The sequence below is a fragment of the Mastomys coucha genome, unplaced genomic scaffold, assembly GCF_008632895.1.
Source record: "Mastomys coucha isolate ucsf_1 unplaced genomic scaffold, UCSF_Mcou_1 pScaffold1, whole genome shotgun sequence".
Classification (NCBI taxonomy): Eukaryota; Metazoa; Chordata; class Mammalia; order Rodentia; family Muridae; genus Mastomys; species Mastomys coucha.
This window is the reverse complement of record NW_022196891.1, coordinates 15829949-15851477: the sequence shown is the minus strand read 5'-3', so window position 1 is coordinate 15851477 and position 21529 is coordinate 15829949.

Genomic DNA, 21529 nt, shown 5'->3' with positions numbered 1-21529 from the left:
CCTTAACCGACAAGCCTGCCCCAGCCCTTGACTGACTAGGCTGCTGAGCTAAGCTCAGTCTCTCCGTTTGTAAATTAGGAAGAGTTGCTACACCTCGTTGCTACAATGTAAGGGTAGGATGGAAGCCCTGCTAGCAGGAGAGCCCTTGTTGATCAAGTTGGCCACGCCTCCTGAGTGCCCCTGTGTCTGGGCTTCTGATGGGAGCTCCTCATCTTTCCCTGCAGTGGATCTGGGGGTCTCTTCACAGGCTCCACCATTGTTTTCTCCTGTCTCAATCTGTTTTGAATCAACCACGTTTTCCGTCCTGAGCAGTAATCCCAGGCATCGGAGGGATATTGTGAAATGTCAGGCCTTTCTGGAGGAATCTCAGCAACATGTTTTTGAATGTTCAGCATCACATATGGGGACAATAAATACTGAAAATATGTGGAAGGGAACAGGACGGGAGCGTGCTTGGCTCGAAGCTTCGCTTCCCGCCCTGGAGCCGGATTTTTGCATCACAATAAATTAGCTGCTGTGGAGGGAGAGGCCCAGAAGCACACTGGGCCCCCACCCCAGCAGCCGGTTGACCTCAGACTAGTGTCCTTAGGCCAGTCTCCAAGAGCTCCTGGGTTGACTGTAAGAGAGTCCTTCTTGTGGCTGTAGAAGTCTTGCTGAGCCATGGCTACCTATGCAGGTGAGGGTGCTAAGTTGGGTAGAGGGACCTTACCACCCAGCTTTGCCTTCAGGGAATGCTCAGTCCTAGGGTGATACTAGTGGGGAAGACTCTGTGCCTGGCAAGTTTCATTTTCTGGCAGTATGGACTCCCAGCATAGCAATCCAGAGAGCCCTACAAATATATTCATCATACCCATGTACCTACCGCAGTAATGAGGACCTGTAAGAGGTGTGTGTGTGTGTGTGTGTGTGTGTGTGTGTGTGTGTGTGTGTACAGGCTCCTACAAGCTCACACAGCACTTTAGATGCAGCCTGTGTTTTTAGGTCAAGTTCACACTCATGTGAGATGGGTCACCTTGGAGGAGGTACCTTACGTCTCAGTGTCCTTGTCCATAGAATGATAGCAAGTGCCCTGTTGCTGGGAGGGTGTTCAGAAGAGCCACCTACAAGCTTGTCCTCCTGTAGCCCTCTGATTTCTGAGAGACAGGCTGCTAGCATTGGAAGCATACTGCCTTAAGGTAGATAATGCGTGAAACAGTGCCTGGTGAGTGACAAAATAGTTGCCACTTGACGCTGAGCTTCCGTGGCATTCTTAGTTCTTCAAGCTGTCCAGAAGTTGGGTGATTGTTCGCCATCATCTTGGTGGGGTGACCAGAAAGCACCAAAGCACCCATGGACTGTATGGAAGAACGAGGGCTCCTCCCTGCTCCTGTGAGCTCCTTGGTGGTTCCAAGGCATTCTGGGATGAAGGCTTCACTTGGCCTCATACTCATGATGCAGTCAAGGATGATCTTGAATTTCTGATCCTCCTGCCTTTACCTGCTGAGTGCTGGGGTGTCAAGCTACACAATGTCTGACTTAAGGGATACGGCCTTGTGCACGCTAAACAAGTACTCTACGAATGGAGTCAAAACCCAAGACCCCAGAATATGGGCCGGTAAGATGACTCAGCTTGTAAGAGAACTACCCATGCAAGCCTGATGATCTGAGTTCAGTCTCCAAGGTGCACGGGAGTGGAGTTGACTCTTGAAAGATGTTTGAGGAAGCTCAGATCCAGAGAGGGAGGCCCTGCTGGACATACAAGAAAAGTATGATCACAGTGACAAAGTCTCAGGACTCCTGGATGCTCCAGTTAGAATATCCCAGGGTCCTCTTCTACCGCTGCATCCTTTGCAGGTGCCCAGGAAGCCGTCTTTCCGCTGTCTGCTCTCAGATCTGGCCCATGCTGGCCACATGTACCAGCCAGGTGGGAACCCGGAGAGGAAGTGAATGGCTTAGCCTGGACTCTGACCCTTGCAGCTGGGCGACCTTGGGTCAGTCATTTCCCTCCTCCGTTTCTCATTTCCTTTCCTATAAAGGAGGCCAACCCTCCTTCCCAGAGTTTTCCAGATCTAGATTGATTTCTAGGACACCCTTGGGCTGCTAGTATGTGCTCAGTTAATGAGTCACACCTGCTTTCTGGAAGAGTCCCCAGGCTCTCCCTCTTGATGTGGACCGGCTCCCATCTGGGGCAGGCTCTGTTTTGACTCTGTAGTGGCTCCCCAGGGTGTCCCCACAGCCTGATTTTGGCGTTGGCATGTGTGTCCACCCTGCTCCACCCCTCCTATCCTCATTCCCTGGAGCAGCTGGCTCACGAAGGCTGCCTATAAGTGATTCATCTGTTTTGATCTGGGTCCTGTTAGGGACACTGCTTCTGTGGGCCCCAGGCCAGGTGACCCAGTTCTTCCTCAACAAATAACAAAAATAAGGAGAGGCTCAGCAGCTCCCCCATCCCACGAGCTCCCCACCACCCATTCACCAAATCCTTGCCATTTTCTATCTCCTTACCCATCATTCTGCTCCCCTTGATCCAGGCAGCTACTTCATTTATTCATTCACTGCCCCGTCCAGCATGAGGCCTGCCCTGAACAAGGTGTCCACTCAAAATGGGTTAATGGGAGGCCAGTGAGTTGGGGCAGTGGTGAAAAGCATTGGCTGTGCAGGCCGGACTTTGAGCCCAGAGCCCAGAGTGAACCAACTCCCTGAAGTTCTCCTCTGACATTGGCATGTGTGTGAGGAATAAACAAAAATTTTAAAATTTATCTGATGAGTAGAATCGCTTAACTCATGTACCTTAATAGCAAACATTTATTAAGCTGGCCTTAGGACTCTTCATGGGTTTTCAAGACTGGCAGAGAAGCCCAGTTGAAAGACTCAGTTGGTAAAGGGCTTGATGTCAGTATTCAGAACCAGTCAGCAATGCTCTTGTAATCCTAGGGCTGGGGAGGAGACGGGAGGATCTGGGGGCTTGTTGGTCAGCCAGCCCAGCCAAGTCAGTGATCTCCCAGTTCAGTGAGAAACCCAGTTTCAAAAAATAGCGTGGAAAGCAATGGTAGAAGAAACTCAGTGTCAACCGTTGGTGCGTGCGTGCTCACTGGTGTATTATGTACCCACCCACAGAAGCCAATTTACCTACCTACCCACCACACACACACACACACACACACACACACACACACACACACACGGGAAAGATGGAAGGACCCTATGTCTAGACAAAGGAAAGCTGGTATGAGCTGTTGACAAGGTCTGTAGGGAGGGGTTGGACCTCTCAGAGAAGGCACCGCTGACCAGGCTCAGTGAGCCTTGGGAAGAAGACACGCCAAGTCGGCAGCCTTAGGAGCCTGTGGACCTCTGATGGGCTTAGTGAGAAGACACACTGAAGTACCCAGGTCGAGGAGGGCTGCCACTCCAGTGCCCACCACAGGCTGCCTTGAGCAAACATGGAGACCCTCTTCTAGACCACAACCCAAGGCTGGCCAGTGGTCCAGGAGGGAGGGGCTTGAAGGGGAGCCACCTGGTGGCAGCATCTCACAACTACTCTAATAAAATACCATTTGCACCTTTAAAACATTCTCCCTTCGGTTGTGAAGATAGTCCAGAGGAGGACGTGTGTTTGGATCCCAGGCACCCCATGTAAAAAGAAGCTAGCATGACCATGCATGCCCGCACCCTGCGTAGTGGGTGATGGAGACAGGGCTACTGGATCTGTGGATTGCCAGCCTGGCTCCTGGCTCAGTGACACTATGTCTCAGGAAAGTATAGCACAGGGCACCCTCCCCCTCCCCCTGGCTTCTGCGTACACAGCCATGAGCGTACGCTACGCACACAACACACAAAAAAATAAACACGGAGAACTCTCCTGCTGACCTGGCATTCTTAGAAACTAGACTTTCTCTTCAGAGGGCGGGAGGAGGTAGGGAGGAGGTAGGTGGGAGGGTGGAGGCAGGGCTAACCAACCCTCCCCCCCCATGTGTGTGGTGTATGTGTGTGTGTAAGGCAGAAGTCAATGACAGGTCCTCAGGACCCACCCTTTATCCCTTTATTTTATTTTATTTTATTTAGGGGTTGAAGAGATGACTCAGCATTTCCATTCTTGCAGAGGACCCAGGTGTCATTTCCAGCAATCACACAGTGGCTGCACATCTAACTCCAGTTCCAGGTACATGACTGCTGCTTCTTTTGACCTCTAGGTAAACTATATATGTATGAGTATATATATATATGTATATGTATATATATGTATACATACATATATATATACATACACACACATATAATATTATATCCTTATTTTTAGTAATGTGTACGTATGTGTCTCTGTGTGGGTATGTGTTTGTGAGTGCAGGTGTCTGCAGAGACTGGAAGCGTTGGATGCCCCAGAGCTGAAGTTACTAGCAGTGGTTGTGTGTCACCTGACCTAGGTGCTGAGAACCTAACTCAGATTCTCTGTAAGGCAGTATGCAAGCCATCTCTCCTTACAGACCCCCTCATCTTATTTTGGGGGACAGAGCCTTTCTCTCTGTAACCCGGGGCTCACTAGTTCGTCTAGTGCTATGATAAAAGCATGCACCACTATGGCCAGCTTTTTGACATGGGGTTTGGGGGTCAAATTCAGGTTCTCCTGCTTAGGAGGATGTTCAACACTGAGTTATCTCTCCAGCACTTTCCCCCAGCCTTCAGTGCGTCTTTTTGAGAGGGAGTAGGGCAGGCACACTGCCCTCTTCTTATCTGTGGCCAAGAACCAGCAGGTGTAAGACCAAAATGGTCATCTGGGTAGAGTGACACGGGAGGGCTGTCTAGCCAGAGAGAAGCAGGGTGGAGTGGAGCCCAGGAAAAGGCCTGAAGGCAATGCTAACATACTCCACAAACCCTGGCCAGTCCCCTAGGCCTCTTCCCAGCAGAGTTCTTGGGGCAGCATGATGAGTCTCAGCTTTGATCCGTCCTTCTCTATTAGAGGAGAATAAACTCAGAAGATGCTCCCTCCTTAACTAACCTGTGTCTCCAAGAGCTGCCCAGTGTCTGCCCACTCCAGTATTGGAACCTTGTCCCTACAACCAGGATGAAGAGTAGGGCCTTGTGTGCTGCAGACTTGGCCGTGGGCCCCATCACTCACTCTGGAGCAGGCTGGATCACACGGGCCTCAGTCCTTCCTTTACTCCTTGAAAGAGCCTGGGTGGTTGGACATGTGTGTGGAGGATGGTGGGGAGGGAAGCAATAGAAGAGAGAGATACAGAGAGAGACAGACAGAGAGACAGAGACAGAGAGAGACAGAGATACAGAGAGAGACAGACAGAGAGACAGAGACAGAGAGAGACAGAGAGACAGAGAGAGACAGACAGAGACAGAGAGACAGAGAGACAGAGAGAGAGACAGACAGAGAGAGATAGAGAGAGACAGACAGAGAGAGACAGAAAGACAGACAGAGAGAGACAGAGAGAGACAGAGAGACAGATAGTGAGAGACAGAGACAGAATATTCAGGGAGGGAACCAAGACTCCCCTGGGAGGGCCACTCTGTTCTCTGAGGTTGCCACATGAAGCCTCCGAGTTCTGATGCTCTGAGATGGGAGCAAAGATTGAAAACCATCCAATACCACAGATTCTCACTATGTAGTCTAGGCTGGCCTGGAACGTGCTAAATGGACCAGGTTGGTCTCAGACTCACATAGATCTGTCTGCTCTCTCGTTTTGCTATATCTAGTTTTTAATTTTTATTATTATTATTTTTTAAAGTTTCATGAGTTTGGGGGATTGAACCTGAGTCCTCTTGTTCTTTGTCCTCAAAACCAGAGAGCAATGCAAGCCCTTAACTAACTCAGACATCTCCCTAGCCCTAAGTTTATTTTGTCTTTTACAACTTTTTGCTTTCTCTGAAGTTAATTATTGCCCTCTGTTTCTGTTTGTTGGCTGTCTCTGTATGTACGCAACACTAACCATCAGACTCTTGTCCTGAAAAGTTAATCCACATATAGATACACTGCTGGTTGTGTTATTCGTATATACCTGGGAAGTCAGTGAAATGAGATAAACTCATACGGATGGCCCCCTTCTAGCATCAGCAGCTGAGGAAGGCCACCTCCTCGGTTGTCTCGCTATGTCACATGCTTGGTAGGGTAAGGACGCAGGCTCCTGTAAGGACACGGGCTCCTGTAAGGACGCAGGCTCCTGTAAGGATGCAGGCTCAGCAGATGCTGCTGTTGTGTTTAGGATGTAACGGTCTCTAGGATTCTCTCTCTTTTCTTGAAGACAGGGTTTCTCTGTGTAGCCCTGGCTGTCCTGGAACTCACTATAGAGACCAGGCTGGCCTCGAACTCAGAGATCCATATGCCTCTGCCTCCCGAATGCTGGGATTAGAGGAGTGCACCCTACGCCTAGTGATCAAATAATCTTTCATTTTGTGTACATTAGGCAGTCTCTGGTATTTTTCCCTATGAATTGATCCTTGTAGAATTACTATTTAAATAACTAATCCCAGGGCGAAGTTCTGCTCCCGGCCCCAATGGTCTATGTTTCCAAGTGAAACACACACACACACACACACACACACACACACACACACACACACAGCCTTTATTTTTTTAATATGCCTTAAACAGCACGATATCCGGGCGACAGCCTAACCTCCATGCTGTCAATCCCGAGGTATTATTTACTAATTCCGAGTTCTATTTGGCGGCTCTAGGCCCAGCTGGGCAGCCCTCTGGGCCGTGCTTTCTTGGCTCCTTCACATGGTAGCCGTGCCTCTCTGCTCTGCACTATTTTCAGGCATGGAGTCTCTCCTGTCCTCCATACTCTCCCAGCATGGCGGATCTCATCCTTATTCCTCCTCCTGGTCCCAAGCCTGGAAAACCTGAAATCCTCACCTCTGCCTGTCCTTCTTAGCTATTGGCTGTTTTATTTACCAATCAGAACCAGCTGGGGGCAGGTTCTCAGAAGCTACTCCTATAAGCAGTGTTTTGGGGAAAATAGTTAGCATTTGTAATACAGGCAGCTACACATCCTTGCTGATGATTCCGGAGAAGTGTGGAGTTTAAAGGAAGGGCTATCCTCACTCTTCTTCTGCTCTGCCATTGCAACTTCCTCAGCCTCGTCCCCAGTCCTGCTGCAGACTGTCTATCTGCAAGGGCGTGCTTGTCTTCACTGATTCCATTCCTTGGGGTACCCAAAGATCCTGCAGGCAGACCCAGCTTTTCTCTTCCTTTGGACCCTTTCAGTTTCCTCAACTAAGCCCATCCCTGTTCCTTCTTGTGAGCCCCCAATATCTAGAAACCTGTTCTACCCAGAACCCCAAGGGGCCATACCTGGTAGAGGTTCAGAAGCATACCCTACCATGCAACACACACTCACCACACGGTCCTAAGATACAGAGAGGGCAACAGAAACCAAAGAAGCAAAGAGCCACCCAACAAAGACAGACCAGATATCAACACCTAGCACTACAACCGTCCCAAACCCAGATGCTGAAATAGCAACATAACCGCCCAAATCAACAACAGCCTGGTCGATATGCTTCCACCAGAACCAGAAGGAAGCATTAAGCCTCACTAACAGAATATGAGAGATGGAACTGAAGTCAAGATGGAAGAAATAGATTCCTCAGTCAAAGAAATGGTTAAATCTGGAAAATTCCAGGCACAAAACATACAGGAAATCTAAGAACTATGAAATTAACCTATGAATTAAATAATAGAATATGGGAGGGAGAAGAAATCCAGGCTAATGGAGCAGAAAATATTTTCAATAAAATGATAGAAGAAAATGTCCCTAACTTAAGGAAGGAGATGTCTATTGAGGTACAAGAAGCATAAAGAAAACCAAATGGATTTCACCAGAAATTCTTTATGAAACATAGTAATCAAAACACTAAACATACAGAACAATAGAGAAAATAGAGAAAAATAATAAAAGCTGCAAGGGAAAAAAGATGAAATAATATATCAAGACAGACTCCTTAGAATAGCAGCTGACTTCTCAAGACTAATAGAGAAGACTCTATTAGTCAGAGGCCTATAGGAATGTAGTTTCAGCAATCTCTAAGAGACCACAGAAGCCAGCCCGGGGTATATATCCAGCCAAATTTTCAATCCTAGTAAATGGAGAAAGACATTCCACAATAAAATCACACTTAAGCAATATCTGGCTACAAATCTTGCTTTGCAGAAGGTGCTACAGAGAAAACAATAGAGGTTAAACACACCCAAGAAAACACAAGGAATACATAACCCAGAGAAACAAACCAAAAGAGGAAAAAGGAAAACAACCCGAAAGCCATCACACCAAAATAACAGGAAGCAACAAATGTTGCTCATTGGTATCTCGTAATATCAACAGATTCAATTCTGCAATAAAAAGACACAGACTAACAGACTGAATTAAAAACAGGACCCATCTTTCTGATGCATTCAAGAAACACACTTTAACATCAAGGATAGACATTCCCTCAGGGTAAAAAGATAGGAAAGGATATTTCAAGGAAAAGCACCTAGGAAGTAAGCCCATGGAGCCATTTTAATACCTGACAAAATGACTTCAAACTAAAATTAATCAAAAGAGATAGGGGAGACACTACACACTCATCAAAAGAAGATCCACCCAGAGGACACTGCAGTTCTCAACATTTATGCCCTAAACACAAGAGCATCTAAATTCATAAAAGAAACTGTTTAAATCACATATTGACGCTCATACAGTGACAGTGCATAACTTTGATACCCTACTCTTGCCAATAGACGGGTCATTCAGTCAAAAACTAAACTGAAGAATGTTGGCGCTAAATGACACCATGAATTAAACAGACCTAGAAGATGTTACAGAACTTTTCACCTAACACAAAAGACTATACTTTCTTCTCATTAGCTCATTGAACTTTCACCAAAATAGACCATATAGTTAAACCCAAAGCAAGTGTTAACAGTTACAAAAGGAAGGAAGGAAGGAAGGAAGGAAGGAAGGAAGGAGAAAAGAAGGAAGGAAGAAAGGAAGGAAGGAAGGAAGGAAGGAAGGAAGAACATTCTACATCCTATCTGACCACTTCATAGCATCAGGGATGAAAAGGGAGACATCACAACAGACACTGAGGGAATGTGGGAATCAAAAGGAGACACTTTAAAAGCTTGCAATCCACCAAATTGAGAAAGCCTAAAATGAGAAAAACAACAACAAAACCACAAAAGGATAGTTTCTTTATGCATAAACCTACCAAAGTTAGCCAAGATCAGATAAGCAATCTAAAGAGACCAGTGAAACAGAAACAGTAAGTAAAAGTGGTCCCCTCAAAAAAACTAAAAAAACAAAAAACAAAGACAAAAACCCCGGGCCAGATGGCTTCAATGCAGAATTCTACCAGACTTCCAAAGAAGAGTTAACACAAATACAAACTATTCTGCAAAATAAAACCAGAAGGAATGTTGCCAAATTCATTCTATGAGGCCACAGTAACCCTGATACCCAAATCATGTAAAGACCTCCCCCAAGGAAGAGAACTACAGAACGATTTTCCTTATGAACATAGAAACAAAAGATCTCAATAAAATACCTGCAAATCAAATACAAGAACACATTCAAAAGATCACCATGATCAAGCAGGCTTCATCTCAGAGATGGTTGAATGTGTAAATTGATAAATGTAATCCATTATATAAACAGATTGAAAGACAAAAGCACACAATCATCTCATTAGATGTAGAAAGGCTTAGACAAAATCCAGTGCCACTTCATGATAACAGTCCTGGAGAGACTAGGGTTACAAGGGACCTAAAACATAACATGGAAATTTACAACAAGCATATGGCCAACATGAACTGAAATGGAGAGAACCTCAAAGCATTTCCACTAAAATCACAGACAAGATAAGGTTGACCACTCTTTCCATACCTATTCATTCAATATAGTATTTGAAATCTTAGCCAAGAAATAAACAACTGAAGGAGATGAAGGGGATACAGATTGGGAAGGAAGAAGTCAAAGTATCATTATTTCCAGATGATATGATTCTATATATGACTGACACTAAAAATCCCACCAGCAAACTTCTACAGATGATAAACACTTTCAGCAAAGTAGCAGGATACAAAATTAATAGAGGAAAATCAGGACCTTTCTATATACAAACAACAATGGACTGAGAAAGAAATCAGGGAAATAAAATCTTTTACAAGAGCCTCAAAAATAAACTTGTGGTAACTCTAATCAGGCAAGTGAAAGACTTATGTGACAAAAACTTCTAATCTGTGAAGGAAGAAACTGCAGAAGGTATCAGAGGATGGAAAGACTTTCCATGCTCATGGATCAGTAGGATCAATATGGAGGAAATGTCCATCCTACCAAAAGTAATCTACATGTTCAATACTTTCCCTATCAAAATTCCAACACAACACTTCGCAGAATTTGAAAGGGCAATTTTCAGCTTCATATGCACATACACCCCCCCACCCAAAACACAAACTCACACAGTCCAGGAGAACCAGAGCAATCCTGAATAACAAAAGAACTGCTGGAGGTGTCATCATTTCTGATCTCAAACTGTACTACAAAGCTATAGTAATAAAAACAGCATGGTATTGACATGGTATTGGTATTACGAGAGATACATTGACCAATGGAATTGAACTGTAATCCACTTACTGGAAAAAAAAGAGAGCATCTTCAACGAATGGTGCCGGTCTAACTGATGGCTGTATGTGTAAGAATACAAATAGATCCATACTTATCACCCTGCAAAACACTCAAACCCCAAATGGATCAAGGATCTCAGTATAAAACCAGACACTCTGAACCCAATAGAAGAGAAAGTGGGGAATAGTCATAAATGTATATGGACACAGGAGGCAATGTCTTAAAAGGAACACCTATAGCTCAGGCACTAAGATTAATAGTTAATGAATGGGACCTCATGAAACTGAAAAGCTTCTGTAAGGCAAAGGATAGGGCAGAGCTACAGCCTATAAAATCAAAAAAGATTTATTTCGATCATACATTTGATAGAGGGTTGATGACTAAAATACATAACGAGCTAAAAACAAAACAAAACCCTGGACATCCTGTGGCCTGTGCTGCTCCTGAAGGCCATGTTGGTGTCCAACATCCATGCTGTGGCTGGAGGCTTTGCTAGTGCCCGTGGTCTTTGTTCCCACTGTAGGCCATGTTGATGACCTCAATCCATGCTGCTTCTGAGGGCCATGTTAGAGTCTGTGGTCCTCATTCCGGCTGGAAACCATGTTGATATGCGGGGCCTGTGCTGCAACCAGAGCCAGTGTGGCTATCCACGGCCTGTGCTCTTGCTAGAGGCCATGTTGAGATCTGTGCTCCATGTTAACACCAAAGGCCATGTGGATGTATGCTGTATATTGGCTGGTTTTGTGCGTCAACTTGACACAAGCTAGAGTCATCAGAGAGAAAGGAGCCTTGGTTGGGGAAACGATTCCATAAGATCCAGCAGTAAGGCATCTTCTCAATTAGTGACCAACGGGGGAGGGTCCAGCCCAGTGTAAGTGGTGCCATTCCTGGGCTGGTGGTCCTGGGTTCTATAAGAAAACAGGCTGAGCAATCCATGGGGAGCAAGCCAGTAAAGAGCACCCCTACCCCCATGCCCATGGCTTCTGTTTCAGCTCCTGCCTCCAGGTTTCTGCCCTGCTTGAGTTCCTGCCCTGACTTCTCCAATGATGGACTATGATCTGAACATATATGCTGAGTAAACCCTTTCCTTCCCAACTTGCTTTTGGTTATAATGTTTCATCCCAGCCATAGAAACCCTGACTGAGACACGTATGGCCTGGGATGCCTCCTGAAGCCATGTTCATGGGCTCTGCTGGAGCCGGAGGCAATGCTGACGTGTCTGTGGCCCAGCTGTGACCAGGGGCCAATGTGCCACTAAAGGCCCTGGGTCTGCGCTGCTACCTGAAGCAATGTTGATGTTCGTGGTTCCCTGTAGCCAGAAACCATGTGGAAGCCCATGATACATGCTGCCATGGACTATAAAGGGCAAGGAAGCTTATTTTGCAGTTGTATTGATGGTTGTAAACCCACAGTTGAGAATGAGAGACATAGAAGGCTTCTGTGACAACCTCTCTCTGTCCCCTCCTCTGAGGGTGGGGGTGGGAAAGAACTCAATTTCTTTTTAGGTGCAGCCACTGGGAGTTTGACCATGAGTGTATGGGCAACAGACTTAGTGGCTTTTTTCCCTTTTGTTTTGGGGGAGGTCATAAGGGAGGGGTCCTGGGAGGATTGGGAAGTTAATGAAATGGGGTGCCTTATGTGAAATTTCCAAATAATCAACAAATTATGCTTAAACAAACCTGGACATCCAGAAAACAAATAATGCAATTTAAAAATGGGGTCCAGACTTAAACAGAGTGTTCTCAAAAGAGGAAACACAAATGGCTGAGAAGCATCTAAAGAAATGTTCGACATCTTTAGTCATCAGGGAAATGCAAATAGGAACTACATTGGGATTTTATCTTTACACCTGTCAGAATTGGCTAAGATCAATAACACAAATGACAGCTCATGCTGGCGAGGATGTGGGGTAAGAGGAAAGCTCCTCCATTGCTGGTGGGAGTGCAAACTTGTACAGCCACTATGGAAATCAGTGTGGTTGGAAATCGGTCTATCTCGAGATCCATCTACACCACTCGTAGCATATACCGAAAGGATGCTTCATCTGCCATAGAGACATTTGCTCAACCATGTTCATGCCTGCTCTGTTCATAATAGCAAAAATTGGAAACAGCCTAGATGTTCATTGATAGATGAATGAATAAAGATAATGTGGTATGTTTATACAACGCAATGCTACTCAGCTGTTAAAAAAAGATACCATGAAATTCACAAGTAAATGGATGGAGCTAGGAAAAAAAAATCCATCCCGAATGAAGTAACCCAAAAAAACAAATATTATATATATTTGCTTATATGTGGAAGTTAGCTGTTATGTCTTTGATAAGCAAGCTACAATCCATATAACTAGAGAGGTTGCTTAGGGAGTAAGGAACTGGGGGCAAGGAAAGGATCCACAGTTATGGATGGATAGGTCGGGGGATAGAATGACAAGATCAAATGGGGAGGGAGCATGGGAGGGAGCATGAGGAGGGACGGCTAAAATTAAGGGCTATTTGAGGGGTTGTATGAAAACCCTAAACAGTAGAAGTTTCTTAAAATATAGACATATATGAAAGAAATCTCAATTGGAAACACCAAATAATGGAAAAGACACAGCCCCAAATAGAAATCTCTCACCCCCTGTTCCAGGAATGGATGGTCTAAAGGAGTTGTTGACCAAAGGGGCCCCATGAAGACTCCCAAATAAGCCAGGCTAGTGCCAAGGCTATTGGTTGCTCTATACAATCTCATGGCAAGGCCCTATTACTCAGTATAACATCTACATAATTCACTGAACACAGAGAAATCAAGCTGCTGGCTACCTAGAGCCTTCACCCTACTGACTAGTGTTCTTGTTACTGCAATTTACCCTGAACACTCCCAGAGGAGAAAGGTGAACACCAACCCAGATACAAACCCTGCAAACTCTAATGGTGACCTACCTGAAAGATTCGCTGGTGAAATAGTGGCACAAAAGTTGTGGGAGTAACCAACCACTCTCTGATTGGAATTTAAGCCCACTCCATGAGATGGAATCTGTGCCTGACTCTTTCCTGGGTCGATAATTACCAGAGACTAGATAGGCCATGCGTGCACAGGGCGTGCACAGGGCATGCACAGGGCTAAGCCCAGTGGGGTCCACCGCTGAGAGTAGAAGTGGATGCAAGCCCCCATCCTTAACCTAGAAGCTATATGCCATTGTTAGTCACTTGCAAAGGAAAAATTAGTTTTCTCCAGTGGAGTCTTGCTGGGTGTGTAAATCACACAGTAATGGGAGACCCAAAACTAGAAAACTGACTCAATGGTATTTTTGAGGGTTTTCCTCCCACAATACTTTTTCTGGGATTTATTTGCTTGTTTGTTTCTTGTGATTTTCTTTGCCCCCCCACATTCTGGTTTCTTGATTATTGTTTTTGTTGTCATTATTATTACTATTATTATTATTATTATTATTATTTTAGATATCTGCTTTTATTCTAATGAAAGAGAAAGAAAGGATGTAGTTTTGGGTAGGCGGATAAGTGGGGAGAAGCTGGGAGCAGGGGGAGTGGAACCATGATCAGAATATATTGTATGAAAAAAATCTATTCAAAATAATCTTCCTGAAGGGGAGATTTTTTTTAAGTAAATGAAGGGCCAGTTCGATGCTAGGTGTGGTCAAGACTGACAATCTGAGTTCAATCCCCAGGATCCATGTGATAGAAGAAGAAAACTGACTCCTGCAACTTACCCTTTATCCCTCCAAACTCTTAATTCCCTGGTCAGCTGACCTAATACAGCAGCGGGCTGAATCCCAAGAATCTGACTCCTGCTTTTCCAGGGCCCCTCATGAGGTAAGAAAGTGGAGACCTCACTTCATCTTTCTCAGACTAACTCACAACCACAACAAAACCTGATGGCACCGTATCCCTTTGTCCCTCACCAGTCTCTCGTCTTATATATGACAGTTTTAGTGTTTGAGGAGATGGCTCAGCAGGTGAGGGCACTTGCCACGTAAGCCTGACTACCTGAGTCTAAGCACCAGAACCCATCTAAAGCAGGAAACAGAAAATCAACCCCATAGACCATTTTAGCTAATGTAGAGAGAGGGGTGCACACCTATAACCTAGCACTTCAGAGGCCAAGGTGGGAGGCTCTGTGGCCAGCCTGGGCTACATAGTGAGGCACTGCCCCCACCCCCCAACACTTTTTCCTTCCTGGGAAGCATCATTCTGAAAAACAACTTTGGCTAAGTCAAAACCAATGGATTACAAATTTACAAATATTCATTGTAGGGCCTTATGCCGTGACTACTTGTCTGCCTGCCTGCTTGCCTGCCTCTCTCTCTCTCTCTCTCTCTCTCTCTCTCTCTCTGTGTACATGCACACATGTGTATGAATGCATGTAATGACTGACTTCTGGGGTCCTCCTTAGCTGCCCTCCCTCTCTCTGGAAGCAGACCTATCTTACCTGGAGCTCGCTGAGGCAGTTGACAAGGCATCCTTCCACCTCAGTCTGCCCAGTGACTGGATTGTTAGCACACACCACCATACCTCGCTTTTTCTTTACAGAGACATTCCTCCAGCCCTGGTTACTTTGTCTCATACACCTCTTTGGTTTCTCCAAAATTAACAATTGCTGTCTGTTTCCATTTGTTGCCTAACTCTAATAATCAAACTGTCATTTAGTTGTAGGCTTCCTACTGATGTGGTTAGACAAGGGAGATCTCCCATCACCCAGTTTCACCTTTCTGTCTGGATTAACTTTCTCCTACTGCGGTGTCCGTTCACCTGGGGGATGACAGCCATGCTCCTCCGAGAACTGCTGACTCACTCTGCCCATCTCATCTTTCCTGGTTTACTCCTTCATTTTGATGGAGGGCTTCTCCAGCAGCGTCTCGAGAGACAGTGGAGTATTAAAAGCCCTCACAACTCTAAACTCCATTCTACTCGGTCAGTTTGCCTACATATGAAGTGCCTCCCAGAATGTTGCTGGATGTCTTCTAGTTTCCTTTTTACTGTTTGCTTCTGTCATAGCATACATACGGAAGTTGGGGGACAACTTGTGGGAAGACAGTTGGTTTCTCCCCCCACCATGAGTGTTTCAGGGATCAATTTCAAATTGTCAGGCTTGGCCCCAGGCTCCTTTGCCCTCCAGCCATCTTGCCAGCCCCCAACAGTACTGTTTTTCCTGTTTGCTTGCTTTTCTAATCTGCCCAAATGCTTAAGTATCTTCAGTGTATGAGTTCTTACAGGAGTCTTTAAAATGATAACTATTATGGGTGTGTGAGAGAGATGTGTGTGTGTGTGTGTGTGTGTGTGTGTGTGTGTGTGGTATCAGGTGAGGCACATAAGCCATAGGAAACATGAGGAGGTAAGAGACAACTTTTTAGAGTCAATTTTCTCTTCCCATGTTTACATGGAAACTCATGTTGTCAGGCTTGGTGCAGTAAGAATCTTTATCCACTGAGCTTTCTGACCAGCTGTGGCTGTCTTTTTTCTTTTCTTTTCTTTTTTTTTTAAGTATATATTACACTTTAATAAAAATTTTGTTTAACAATGTGTTTTTGTCAATGGGATGTTTCTAAATATTTAAGTCTGATAGAAAAGCATTTTCAATAATATACCATTGGAAGAAAAAGTTTCAGAAAAAGTCCTATGGCTTGTATATGGATGGAAAGTCTATTACAAAGATCTCCTGTGCCAGTCTGTGGTTACTTTTTGAGTGTTCCCACATATGTCTAGTGTACTTTAAACAGAACTTTCAAGATAATTTGCAATTGATCCATCCTTTCTTCCTCCCTTCCTTCCTTCCTCCCTTCCTTTTTTCCTTTCTTCCTCCCTTCCTTCCTTCCTCCCTTCCTTTTTTCCTTTCTTCCTTCCTTCCTTCCTTCCTTCCTCCCTTCCTTCCTCACCTTTCCTTCCCTCTTTTTTTTTTTTAAATTTGAGACAAAGTCTCTGTTATGTAGCCCTGGCTGTCCTGGAACTTATTATCTAAACCAGGCTGGCCTCGAACTCACAGAGATAGACCGTGGAGATCTGCATCTCTAGTGCTGAGATTGAGGGAATGCACTATCATGCCAAGCCTCTCACAGTCTCTTTACAGTCGTGTGAGCATGGACAAATGAGCATGCTCAGTCGGCCACACTGAATGACAAGTACTTCGCCAGCTTGGACTTCAGTATACCTTGGCTACAAGGAGCTCATAGCACAGAGAGGACCTGTCTGGCCGTAGGTGAAAAGGTGAGTCAGGGCACTATGGAATTATCAGGCCTGGATGGGACGGGCCTTACGTTTGCAGTAGAAGAGGTTGTCCTGGCCCTCACTAAGAGCTGATTGTGACAAACAGTTAACACAGAACTTTTTCACAGTAGTTTCCCACATCCCATGAGTTACCCCAAGTCTAGACACTGTCTCCTCTAAAGCCGGTGGGCAGAGTAGTCACCTGCACCCAGAATCTGAGAGCTCATTCTGCTCTTGGACAGGTATCAAGCCACCCAGTTTCTGTTATAAAAAAGAATGGAGAGAAATCCCACTGGCTCCAGGACGTCCTCTCTGAAGTCCTAGGCGTAATGGCACCTTGAAGTGATGCTTTCGTAATGACGCAGAGGGCCGGGGAGGCAGCGCTCTGGGTAAAGTGCTTGCTGTGAGAGCATAAGTGTTCAGATGTCTAGAATGCTCACAGAAGCAGGTGAGGTGGTGTGTCTCTGAGATCCCAATGCTTCTGAGTCGAAGCAGGAGGCAGAGAGAGGAGATCCCCAGGAGCGCGCAGGCCTGGTGCATACAGTGGCCCAACAAGAAAAAGAAGAGCCTATGTCAAACTGAAGAGGAAGATATAGACTGACACCCGAGAGATAGTCCTCTGACCTCCAAACCTACGCCATGGCACACGTGTTCCCGGCACATGCACACGAACACACACACATAACGCACACAGAAAGATTTAAAAAAAAAAATAGTGTCACGACGGAGGCCAGACAGGCAGAGATGGGAAAAACACTCCTTGCAGCCCCACTTATATTTGGGACAGCCATAGAATTCATCATGCAAACTGGGACACTTCTGAGAGTGTAGGGCACTGTGGATAATTGTGCTGGGGCCACAGGTACCACTTGAGACTGTCTCAGGTAGGCCAGGATATACAAACTCCTTCCCACCTCCACACAGGACCTCACGGAACCCTTCAAACAGTCTTCACATGGGATCTGACCTTCGTCTTCCGGCAGCGTAGTCACATGGTCTGAGTCACAAAGTTAGGGGTCAGCATCCAACCGTCGGGGGCTTGGATTCTGGATGCCCTGGCGTCTTTTCTTTGTTTGTTCAGAAAAGACAGTATTAGGGGCAGGGGATATAGCTTCATTGGAGAGTGCCTCTCTAGCATGCTCAAAGTTCAGGGCTGGAGCATGTCAGGCATAAAACAGGTATGGTGGTGCATGCCTGTCCCCCAGGTCTGGGGAAATAGCAGTTAAAGGGTCAAAAATTCAAAGTTGGGGGCTAGTAAACTCTCTTGGTAAAGTGCCTGCCCCATAAGCACAAGGCAAAGAAAGACGCTCTTCGGAAGCTCCCTGCAGGCTAGCTTAGTGGGATCGATGATCTCCAGGCTCAGTGTGAGACCCTGTGTCAAGAAATAAGATGAACAGCTGGGTGGTGGTGGCGCACGCCTTTGATCCCAGTACTTGGGAGGCAGAGACAGGTGGATTTCTGAGTTCAAGGCCATCCTGGTCTATAGAGTGAGTTCCAGGATAGCCAAGGCTACACAGAGAAACCCTGTCTCAACACCCCCCTCCCAAAAAAAGAGAAATAAGATGAACAATGGAGGAAGACAACCAGCACCACTCTCCGGCCTCTACATGTACTCGCACACTGTGCACATGTACTTGCATGCATGTGTGCACCCACCTACACAAACACACATACACACACACACATGAAATTCAAGAGTATATTCATCGACATAGTGAGTTTAGGCTAGCCTGGGCTACATGAGCCCCGGTTATAAAACAAACAGCAAACATAAAACAACAACAGCAACAACAACAAAAAACTTTATAAGAAAAGAGCTGAGCTGGGGTTGTTCTGGTGTGGGGGTGGGGAAGGGGGTGGAGATCCACAGAAATAGCAGGCGAGGCGATGCAGAAAGATTTTGGGAGACAACTCAGAAGCCCGGTGAACTTGGGGGCTACTTCTAGGTTCAGGCTCTTGAAAGCCCCCAGGGAATCTTGAGGGGCTAGCCTTGGTTGCTAGGGGTGTGGAGCCAGCCAGCTCCATACTAGGATCCAGCTATGCTCGGGTGTACATCAACACGCACACAAATCTGCACGGGCGTCTCAACAAGGGAGAGAGGCCGCGCACGGCACACAGGTGCGACTCACTGGAAGCAACCATGTTGGTAAGAAGGTTGCATCAATGTGCATGGAGGCACATGCAGGCTCGTGTGCACACACATCCTATATAATCGGCCCAGGCGCCCTCATCCCTGCTTTATACATACTGGGTGCCCACAGGCTCCGGATTGAGATGCTCAACAATTGCTATGTGTCTCACCCTAACACAACACTCCAGTCTCTCTCGCTCTGGGAATCCTTGCCTCTCAATGTTCATGAAGGGTGGCAGCCTCAGGGCCCCAGCCTTTATGCAAATGCTAAACCCAGCTCCCTCCATCTTTTCTCTCCTCTCTAATTGACTGTTTTCCCTCCTTGCTGGGGTCTGCGGGAGCCCTGGGTCACCATTCAGAAGGGATCTCCCCCCTACTGCCTGGCCCTTCCAACCCAGGCTCCCGGCTCCTTTAATCTAGTTACTTATCCATCAACACACTGGGAGAAAGACACAAAAGGGCATAATTGTATCTGTGGCTGTTGATGTTCAATTAACCACATAACCTTTAGGATAGTCTCTCTCTCTCTCTCTTTCTCTCTCTCTCTCTCTCTCTCTCTCTCTCTCTCTCTCCCTCTCTCTTTCTCCCTCTCTCACTTTCCCTCCCCCTCCCTCTCCCTCTTTATCCTGTACACCCTCTCCTTCCTCTCCCCCATCTCTTACATCATCACTGCTACCCAATCTCCCTTTCTTCAAGCCAGCACCAACTGCAGCTCACAGAGGGACCTGACTCAAAGCCCCCCCTGACGCCCTTTGGAATAAGAGATGTCCCACGGGAAGGGTTCAGGGTCCCACCTTTCCTTTCCTTACCTGCCCTTGCCTACCACCCCTCTGGCCATGACAGGCTTGGATTGACAGATGCCTTTCTGAGGTGGCACCTTGTAAAACTCCTCTCTCTGGCCCTGTCTGGGGCCAGCAGCTGTCATTTGCCGGGCGTTCTGCTTTCTCCACTGTACCATGCTAATTTTTTGAGGGACAATTTTTCGACAATGAGTCCTCCAGCCCGAACAGAAACCCTTTATGGGGCCGGCCCCAGGGAGGCCACAGTGCTGCCAAGGCAAACAAAGGCTCACTGCTACGGCAGAACACGCTTGTGCCTTTCAGGGCTGGCCTCGCAGAGCTTGCTGCCTCCAGCCCAGGCCGAGGTAACACCTGGCCCGCCAGCTCCTGGCGCCTAATCAAGATATCAATCATGGCGGGGCAGGGCACACTGGTGCCCAGGGCTCCGGAACCCGCATGAGCAGGTAGCTGGCCTGCCCTGGGGCCAGTAAGGCTTGGCAGGAGTTAGGAGCTGGGGGAAGCAACCAGGCCCCCAAAATGGAACCCTTAATTAGGCTGATATCATCCGGCACAAATGTTTCTCCTAAAGCAAGGCTCCTGGGTACCCAAATTGTGTCATGAAAAATGCAAAGGAGGCTGGAGAGATCCGACGGTAAAGTGTTTGCCATGCAAATGTAAGAAACCAAGTTCGATCCCCAGAGCCCACAAGGAAAAGAAAAAAGAAGAAGGCTGGGCATAGTGGTGTGCACTTGCAGTCCAGCTCTGGGGATGAGGCAAGGGCATGCGTGGACTCCATGGCCGGCCAGACTAGCCTAATTCAACAGCTCCAGGTCAATAAAGAGACCCTGTCTCATAGAACAAGGGGTCTGGCACTAAAGGAATGACACCTTTTTCTCCACACCACAAAAACACAAGTCTGTATACTTTCATACACATATGTACACACAACATGTACACACACACATATATCTACACACAACACATACATAGACACAACACCTACATATATATATACATATATATACACATACATACACACACAGATACACATATACTCACACATACACATATCGTACACACACAACACATACACATACAACACATATATACACATACATACACACATATAACACATGCATACACACACACATATATACACATAAGACATACACACATGTACATACACATACAATACATTTGCACACACACACACACACAGTGCAAAAGCAGGAGAAGTGAGAGCCTTTCTGAAGCCAAGGACTGCAGGACAGGGCAAGGCTGGGGAGGAGCCTGTGGTTATGGACTCGGCCAAGGTCCAGCTGCTGACCCCTGTTGCTTTGTACCTTGTTCAGGATTTCTGTTTTCTAAGAGTGACAGTAAATGTCTCAAATCCTAGAGTAGTGTGGAGGAGATGACTCCGTGGATAAAGTGCTTGAGGGGCAAGTGTGTGGACCGGAATCCAGATCCCCAGAACTTGCTTAAAAGCCACTTGGGCATTGTGACCAGCCTGTAATTCCAGAGCTCTGGATGGGGAGACCAAAGAACCCTGAGGCAAGATGGCCACCTAGGTGACTCCCAGGTTCAGAGAGAGAGGGCCTATAGGGAACACACAAGTGTCAACCTCTGGGCTCTAGACAAAGTGCACATAAGTACACCAGACGCATACAGACACATATATGCCTACACACACACACACACACACACAGGCACACACACAGGCACACACACATACATACACACACCCCTGTGCACTAGGTCTGAAAGATCAGACGTGTCATCTCCGTGTGTTTTGTAGATGAGAATGAACTCACAGAAGTGATTTCT